General features: G+C 39.0%; 1 protein-coding gene across 4 annotated transcripts in view; it reads left to right on the top strand.

The window, feature by feature from the left end:
* LOC106881941 (Golgi phosphoprotein 3 homolog sauron) overlaps positions 1-9,198 on the top strand; it is a 110,696-nt gene that overhangs the window by 29,766 nt on the left and 71,732 nt on the right. The window lies entirely within an intron of this gene.

The following is a 9,198-nucleotide window of genomic DNA, read 5'->3' as shown; positions in this document are numbered from 1 at the left end:
TCAGATCTGCTCTCATCAAACGTATATTTCAACTGTGACAATTCTACCAGGACCACCCAATGCAACAGCGTGTTCTTTCCTAAGAGGATAAAGGTATGATTTGAAAGAGGTTTGGCTGCTATTTTCAACATGTTGTACGACTGCGTAATGGTTGACTCGGCTTTCATTGCTCTCCTATGTACGTGTACATCTGACTACTGAAAGGCAATCCACCACCAGTTTATTATTCTACATAACTATGTCAAACGCCTTTCACTATCCTTGAGGAGTCGCTGTCTTATCAGGACTAGCCTTAATGATTTAAAGGAGTTGAATGTTTAACAATTAGGGTCCCTGGCCATGCAACCCCTCTTAAGGAAATCAAAGCTTCGCTTCAGCTGACTGAGCTAACACTATTAATACTTATTCATTCTTATCTAATCAATCAATCCACATTTGCATGACTGATGTTACTGAGGAAGCGACATTTCGTAAGCAAGAAAAACACACAGGAATCAAATTGAAACGGCGACATCAACAGCTTCGCTCTGTTTCATTGCTGAGATACAAAACAAGTATATTTCCTTCCACCTATTAAAATATATATATATATATATATATATCTAAGTAAGAAGTCTTATTGGACGCATCGGTTGTGTATAATATTGATTCTACTATTATTGGTATGATTGACCCTCGGTGGTTGGAATATATCGTCCAGAGGTGAATTTTGAACTCCACACAAACTTTCTAACAACGTCTGTACAAACTTAATTTTTTTCCATCATCGCTAGTTTCTAATATTTCTTCACACACACAGACACACTCACGTGTGTGTGTGTATAAAATGTTTTTTTAAACTTTCTTTTCAAAAGTAATTTGTTTACATAGACTCAAACCCTTCGATAGATAAATTGTGATGGTCATAGGAAAACAAAACAAAACAAAAAAAACCCTGTTCATATTAAAGATTTCCATGCTGTACAATGGGTTGGTGTGTTAAACCTCGTCTATTATAATGACAACATTTTATGCATGTTCCAATAACTGGGATGTCTGACCAAAAGAAAGGCAGGATAGTCCTGTTTAGAACACTTTTGATCATAGTTCTCCCCCAATCGGAGCTGCTCTGGAACTAAACAACTTACCTTTCTCTTTCACTTGTTTCAGTTATTGGAGTGCGGCTACGCTGGAGCACCACCTTGAAGGATTTTTAGTCAAACAAATCAACCCCTTTATTTTTTTTTCTTTCTAACGGTTTCTATTACTGAACAGCTAAGTTACGAGGATGTAAACAAACCAACACTAGTCAAGCAGTGGTGGTGAGACAAACACAAAGACACACACACACACATAGATACGATGGGCTTCTATACATTTTCCATTGACCAAGCTCTCTCACAAAGCATTGGCTGGCCTGGAATTATTGTTGAAGACACATGCCTGAGGTGCTGTGCAAGGGAAGAGGGAGGGGGCTAAACCCCAAACCATATGGTTGGAAAGCAAGCTTCTTAAACCACCCAGCTATGCCTGGAATAAACTGAGAGGTCACCACCACAATATGAATTTGAACATAGATATCTTGGTTGAGATATTGGGCCTAACAGACCTGTAGCAACATAGGACATTACTAAACAAACACATATTGAGTGTCACAGGCTTGTGGCAGCATGTGGCCATTACTAAACTGACCAACACATTCCAACATAGAAAAGCAGATGATAAGTGTAAGAGAGAATGTCTACACACGATTACTTGACCTGCAAGAGATCATACTCTTCTCTGCCATCTTCCAAACTTGAAAGACTTTGGATAACGTGATCTTCAATACATTATGTTGGTGGTTGGAGTGGTCATTAGGTGTGATGGAGGGTTAAAGAACTATTTCTAATTGTGGAAAGAACCCCGTAGAAGAGGTAGGCCCCGGAAGATGTGAGATGAAATGATGAGAAAGGATATTCAGATGCTGAAGAAATGACAAGAGACTGGGAATTGTGGCAATTTGCTGTACTTGAGAAGGTACATCAAGCTAAGTGCAATGGCTGTCTTCCATCCATCCATCCAGGCATGCACCTTTGCAGGTGCCAGTGGCATGTAAGATGCACTTGTGGTGGTGCTGCTGCTGCATACATGCACCCATGACAGTAGCCTGTAAAAAGTAGTCGATACACTCTGTGAAGTGGTTGGCATTAGAAAGGGCATCCAGCCATAGAACCCATACCAAAACTGACAATTGGAGTCTGGCCAGCTCCTGTCAAACCATCCAACCCATGCCATTATGGAAAACAGATGTTAAATGATGATGATGACAATTGAAAGGAGTGATGCTATTGTCGTCATAACAGTGTGCTGTGTGTGGACTTTGCAATACAGATGCCTTTAAAAAGGTGGTTCTCATCGGGGGTCCAGATAAGATTTTGTTGTTAAAGTTTATACACAATAAATTGGTTACAGTTCGATGCACAAAATATTTTAACAATTATTTATACTATTCCTAATAATACTTAATTATAAAAGTATAATAGGATTTTATTATGAGGGTCTACCCAAGTAAAATAATCAAAGGGGTTGATTGGCAAAAAATGGTTGGGAAAGATTGCTTTAAAAACAGATTGTAAGGCATTAATTATTTCTGTGTTTGCTGTGTCGATTTAGGGACAAGATTGAAATTTAATTGGGAATTGAAACCTGATTGCAGAATTGTTTGAGGCAGGAATTATCATGGCATAAACTCATTTTCGGTGTAGTTGTAGAAGGGTCTTTGAGTTTTTGAAGAAGAAAAGGAGGAAGTTGTGAGGTTTATGGCTTGGTCATTGTCACATGTTTAGAAGAGATGGCGAATGAGATTATATTCATGTCTTTCTCAAGAATGACCACAAAACACTAATTTTGGTAATGCTGTAATTTAGGTCAAAATGTATGCACAAAAATATGTGTCTGTATTTTTTAGCTTACTTCATAGATGTATAAACTGCTATTTAGTTTCCATGCAGCAGGTGTCCCTTGATATGCCCTCTCCATTCAATCATTCTTTTGACATATAACATCTTGTGTTCATCCACTCGGCTCCTATTAATAGTCAGGCTGCTTCTAAACTGAGGAAGTTTAACAAGACTGAAACGTATTTAACATTGTCACACACTCACTCCCCACCGTTATTCTGTATGAACTGATATCAAATTTTATGGTTGTCTCTCTCTTGTTCTTTTTCTTTCCTTTTGATCAGAATCATTTAATTAAATATAGCTTGTCCTCATGACGAGCAAAGTAATTTCAATTGAAATTTTCTTGCCTCATTTCATCATTGGTGCTCCTACCCACTTTCCTGTTCTTGTGGTCATTGTTGATTCTTTTCACTTTTTCATTCTGCCAAGGCTTTGAAAGAGTAGAGATGGTCAGTAGATTGTCAAAATTAGAAAATCCTTCTCATATCAACCCCTGCAACAGCTGTTGGTCAGACAGCAATTTCCGAGTGTTGTTCCCCTTGTTTTATACACCTTTTACCCCAACAATTGCCTTGTGTGTGTATGTGTGTCATTATTGTTAATTTTTGTTACAATTTAGTTCTGATCAACTAGACTGACCAGAAAGATTCAATCTGTGACCATCCTCTCTTATTTTCATATAGAAACTATCTCTAAGCACTAAATATGTACTGCCTGCATATTTCAATGATTGCTATGACAGACTACTACGGATTACTCTGTGTGTGTGTGTATATGTATATACACATACATGTGTGTTTGTTAGCATGTATGTGTCTGTATACATGTTTGTTTGCTTTTTGATGTTGCCTATTTTATTCTCACCCTTGTCCTCTCTGCAATCCTCTTCTCTCTAGAAAACTCTGCTTTCTATCTTTCTCTCTGTCCATGTTTATTGTTGATTAGCCTTACTTCAGCCCTTATCATGTAAACCTGATGAGCTTTGACCATCCAGTTTTTTCTTGTGGGCTTTGCACATCTAGAACTACATTATCTAATGTGTTTCTCTTTTTTTCAAGAGATTTCACTCCTATATATACTAGGTTGGAGAGGTTCCTTGGTGTTTCTCTCTCTCTCTCCTCATGGCCATTTTTTCCTCTGAGTGAAATCTGAAAGCGTTTACCTTTTTTCCCCTTCACTTAATTCTTTAAGAACTCCACAAACCCTCAACCCATTCATCCCACTTTTGAAAATGCACAGTTGCACCTCTGTGTTCAGCTCAGACCTCTCAGCTGGTGGCAAACAGAAACAGACTTTGCTTCATTCTCAAATAACCTCTTCGGTTCATAAAAAGGTTAATGCCATGGTATTCAACACTCCTTCTTATGTTGGCAGTGTGTGTGTGTGTTTATGTTGTTAACAAGCTAGCTTTACTATCAAATGGATTACATAGGATGTACAGAAGAGTCTTTGGACATTACTATGTAGAGAGATATGAACATGCTCTCTCTCTCTCTCTCTCTCTCTCTCTCTCTCCCCATTCATACATATAAGGGTTGGATAAAACAATGCAAATATCTTGTTAAAAATAGAGTTGGTCCTCCTTTTGGCATCAATCACAGTTTTCATATGTGAAGGAATTGACTCATTACTGGTTCTGAACAGTTGTTTGAGGAATTTTGAGCCATTCTCACTGCAACAATGGCAGAGAGATGCAGCCACTCACTTGCTGCTCCAAAGCACTCTATAAATGTTTGATTATATTGAGATCCAGTGATTGTGTTAGGCCAGTCCAAGTAGTCTAAGTGGATATTGTTTTGTGCATTTCTTATTATGTGTGTGTGTCTACATCTATGTTAGTTTGTATGAAAGTGGTCAATGATGTTTCTTTTAACAGTAGATCCAAGCATTTTGTGCATTTGAAGCTGTGTGGTGTTTGTGATCCCTTACCTGATAAACAGGTGAAGAAGGTTAGCATCAGGAAGGAAATCAAGCTGTAAAACCACACCTCAAATAACATTTATCTAACTCGTGCAAACCTGGGAAAATGGAGCAGGATGACTGGAAAATATTCAGTGCTTGAAAAGCTTTGCTCGTCTAAACTAAGACTCTGGAAGCACAATGTGTATATATTCACAGTTGGGCCCCTTGCTCATTTTTCTCCTCAAGACATTCCCTCCACTCGTCATCTCTTTAGTATTCTGCTGCTATAAAACTTTTCTCTGATACCATTTATCTTTCTCACTATCCTTCTTCTTTGATACCATCTCACTTGATATCGATCCTTCATACTTAAGATTGCCTTTTCTACCCACATTGCTCATGGTTCACTCTCCTCGTCCATCAAATTATCTCTCCTTCACCACCACTGGCCATCTTTACTTTCACTTTGCAACCTACCCAACCATACATCATTGCTCTCTCTCTCTCTCTCTCTCTCATCCTTAAGCCTTCCCCACCACCCATCATATCTCTATCACTGACCCACCTCATCCATCACCTACCTAAATATGCTTTCTCACCATATTTACAACTTGTCCACCTTTGTTTCCCTGCCATTGCTATCTGGTGTTTTGTTGCATGAAATAAAACTCACCCTCACCACCACCACCACCACCACCAACAACAACAACAACTATTTCTGTTCTAGTCATCTATTAACTAAAACTATAATAGCAATCGATTCTATATTTCCCATGAAGACATTCCGAAAATGGAGGAGGCTTACTTGCAATTGAGTCTTGAGAAAACAGGAATAGAAACTAATAATTATTATAATTACAACACCAATATTTCTATTGTTTGACAGTGAGTGGGGTGGTGGGTCTTTGTTATCTTCTACAACACATCAAATAGTTTCGTTATTGCATGGATAATCCTTGGATTACTGCTGGCAAGAAAAGCTTTATCAAGTAACATTGCTTCTTGTGTGGGTGTGTGTTGTGCCTGTACTTGTAGTTTTTATACTTTTTTGTTCTTTTATTATATTGTACTTATATCTATCTCTCCACTCAGAATTATAATAATAATAATTCTTTTTACTATAGACATAAGGACAGCAGTTTTGAGGGAGAGTGGTAAATTAATTGCATTGATCCCAGTCCTCAACTGGTTCTTATTTTATCAACCCCCAAAAGTATGAAAGCAAATTTAACCTCAGCAGAATTTGAACTCAATACATAAAGCTGTGAGAAACGTCATTAAGCATTTCATTTGGTGTGCTAATAATTGCATTAGCTCATCACCTATACTGATAATTATACATTGAAGGCTTTGGATTGTTCTAAATGTATCAGAGCCCACACCAAAGCTAGGTTTATGAACCACCAGATCTTTTATGTATCACAGGTGGGGGAGTTAGTCAGGAATAGATCTAGTGTGATTGCATAGGTTGTTTGCTTGATCCGGATCACACTACCAACAAAAACTACCAAATTCTTGAGTACCTTGGCAGACATTGTAAATGTCTTATTTGGCAGATTGATGGGCTGGAAATTGTTAATGATGTCACCCCTTCCTTTCGTGTCCACTGCTCATTAGCTAATACTAGTAGCAATGTTCCCATGTTGTTGTCAATTATGATAGAAGGGTGAACAAGTCTAACATGTACCCAGAACGCATGTAGAGCAAGACCATCTAAGTCAGGTGATTTACCTTTGACACAGCTACTTGCAGATGTCCAAACAATGATAATCTCTTACTTTAGCACAAAGTCAAACATTGCTATTTGATGGCAAATATGACAGTCAATGAGTCCTCAGTCAAATCGTCCAACCCATGCTAGCATGGAAAGCGGACGTTAAACGACGATGATGATGATGATGATGATGATAAATGAAATTGGTACATAATGACTCCAGAAAGATGAAAAACAAAGTTAACCCCAACAAGATTTGAACCCAAATTGTCAAGACTCAAAAAAAACTAAGCATACCTTCTGGGAACTCTCCATGGTTTAAAAACAAAAGCATCAGCCAGCTGCATTATCCCTCTGAAACAAAGGACACATTGCACATTGTTGTCTCAAATGTACAGCAAAACAGGATAGTCATTGCCGGAAAGGCTTTGATCGTAAATGTACTGGATCAAGACTAATGTGGAGTTGAACAACAATGAAAACAAAATCATTTAGTTCAGGACCAGCTCTATCAACACTCTACCTTCTTTAATGTTATTGATAACAATAGGAATTGTTACATAGCTTTCTCTCTTTAACTCTGAGGACTTGTAACAACATATATCTGAAATCAATAATAATGATGATGATGATTTCTTTTATTGGCCAAAAGAGCAAGACATTGAGGACTACATCAAAAGATGAAATGCAACATGCAAAAAGATGTTTACATCAATGAAAAATGGAAAAAAAAACAGAAAAGGTATATAAATGGAATTCAGAAAAATAAATAAATAGAATCCCCAATTGTGGCTGAGTTCACTGAAGGTAATTTGGGGAAACTCCCCACGCAAAATGTTTGGCATTACTCTGCCGTCTCAAAAGGCATGGAAGGTATCCTCTTAGTTGGAAAAGCATGCTCAGAGTAGCCCCATTCAGCCTCACCTGTCTTTCCTGTCTCATCCACTTTTCAATAAATACACTAGAAGGTAGCACCTTTCCCTCTACCCTCACCTTCCTCTTCAAATAATGATGAGAGTTTGGTCAAATAAGAAAGTCCTCATCTTCAAACCCTTCAGATGGGTCCACCACACAGATTCATGCCATGCCTCTTTTGCCACAGCCACAAAAGCATAGAAATACCTGCCTCTGCTCTCTTTTTGATTACTTATTAAATAATGATGATTCCTGGCAGAATCATTAGCAGACCAAGCAAAATGCTTAGTGGCATTTCATCTGATTTTAAGTTCTGAGTTCAAATTCTGTCGAGGCAAGGTTAACGTTATCTTTCATCCTTTTGGAGTTCATAAAATAAGTACCAGTTAGGGGGTGGTGTCAATGTAATTGACAAGCCCCCCCTCCCCCACAAATTCAGGCCTTGTATAGACAGTTATAATAACACTGGAGTCAATGTAATCAACTACCCCCCAAAAAAATTTCAGGTTTTGCATCTAATCTGGATATTAGAAAGGTTGAGAACCACTGGTCTACTTGGTTGCTTGACTAGCTAGAAATAGCAACCAAACATCTTTTATATCACATTATATCACCTAAAAAGGGAAACATTAGATCATGTAGTGACACATACCCTTAACGGGGTGAGATGATCCTGATTGGAATAACTTTGATTGTAGTTCTGGTTTCGTTACAGGAATACATTATTTCTTTAGTCAGCAACCTGATTGTTGACTCTCAGTTCAGGGTGTATCACTTCCTAATTCCTTTGGGGAAATGCATCAATGTGGCAACTTCTTTCTTTTTCTCTTAATAAACCACTTCATTATGCAAGCAACGACTTTGTTTGTTTCATCATCATCATATGTCCGCTTTCCATGCTGGTATGGGTTGGACGGTTTGACTGAGGATTGGTGAGCCAGAAGACTGCACCAGGCTCCAATCTGATCTGGCAAGGTTTCTACAGCTGGATGCCCTTCCTGACACCAACCACTCTGAGAGTGTAGGGTATTCTTTTTAGGTGCCACTGGCCAGGGACCAGTCAGGCTGCACTGGCATCAACCACACCTGAATGGTGCTCTTAGCACGTGCCACCAGTATGGGTGCCAGTCAGGCGGCACTGGTATCAGCCACAACAATTTCACTTGACTCAACAGGTCTTCTCAAGCACAGTTTATTGCCCAATGACTGAAAGGTACTCTTAAATGGGCCGGTTATGCTACACTGGCGTGGGCCACAATTACGGTCTCACTTGGCTTGCTGGGTCTTCTCAAGCACAGCATATCTTCAAAAGTCTCAGTCACTTGTCATTGCCTCCATGAGGCCCAACATTCTTCCTGAGTCTACTTCTTCCACAGGTTCCCTCCACTGTTAGTGTGTGACCCTTTTTGACACAGCTGTCCTCATCCATATGCATCACATGACCATTCCAGTGCAGTCGTCTCTCTTGCACACCACATCTGATGCTTCTTATGTCCAACTTTTCTCTCAGGACACTTACGCTCTGTCATGTATGCACACTGACATTACACATCCAGCGGAACATACCAGCTTCATTTCTTGCAAGCTTACGCATGTCCTCAGCAGTCACAACCCATGTTTCACTGCCATGTAGCATGGTTGGTCCCACACATGCGTCATACGGTTTATTGCCCTTGTGCATTTGCCACACACAAAAGCTATCTTCCCAGTTAGCATTCCTTTGATATTGCTGTACCACTTATG

Source organism: Octopus bimaculoides, chromosome 2 (assembly GCF_046866305.1).
Source record: "Octopus bimaculoides isolate indiv1 chromosome 2, ASM4686630v1, whole genome shotgun sequence".
Taxonomy (NCBI): domain Eukaryota; kingdom Metazoa; phylum Mollusca; class Cephalopoda; order Octopoda; family Octopodidae; genus Octopus; species Octopus bimaculoides.
This window is presented reverse-complemented; position numbering and strand designations above follow the sequence as displayed.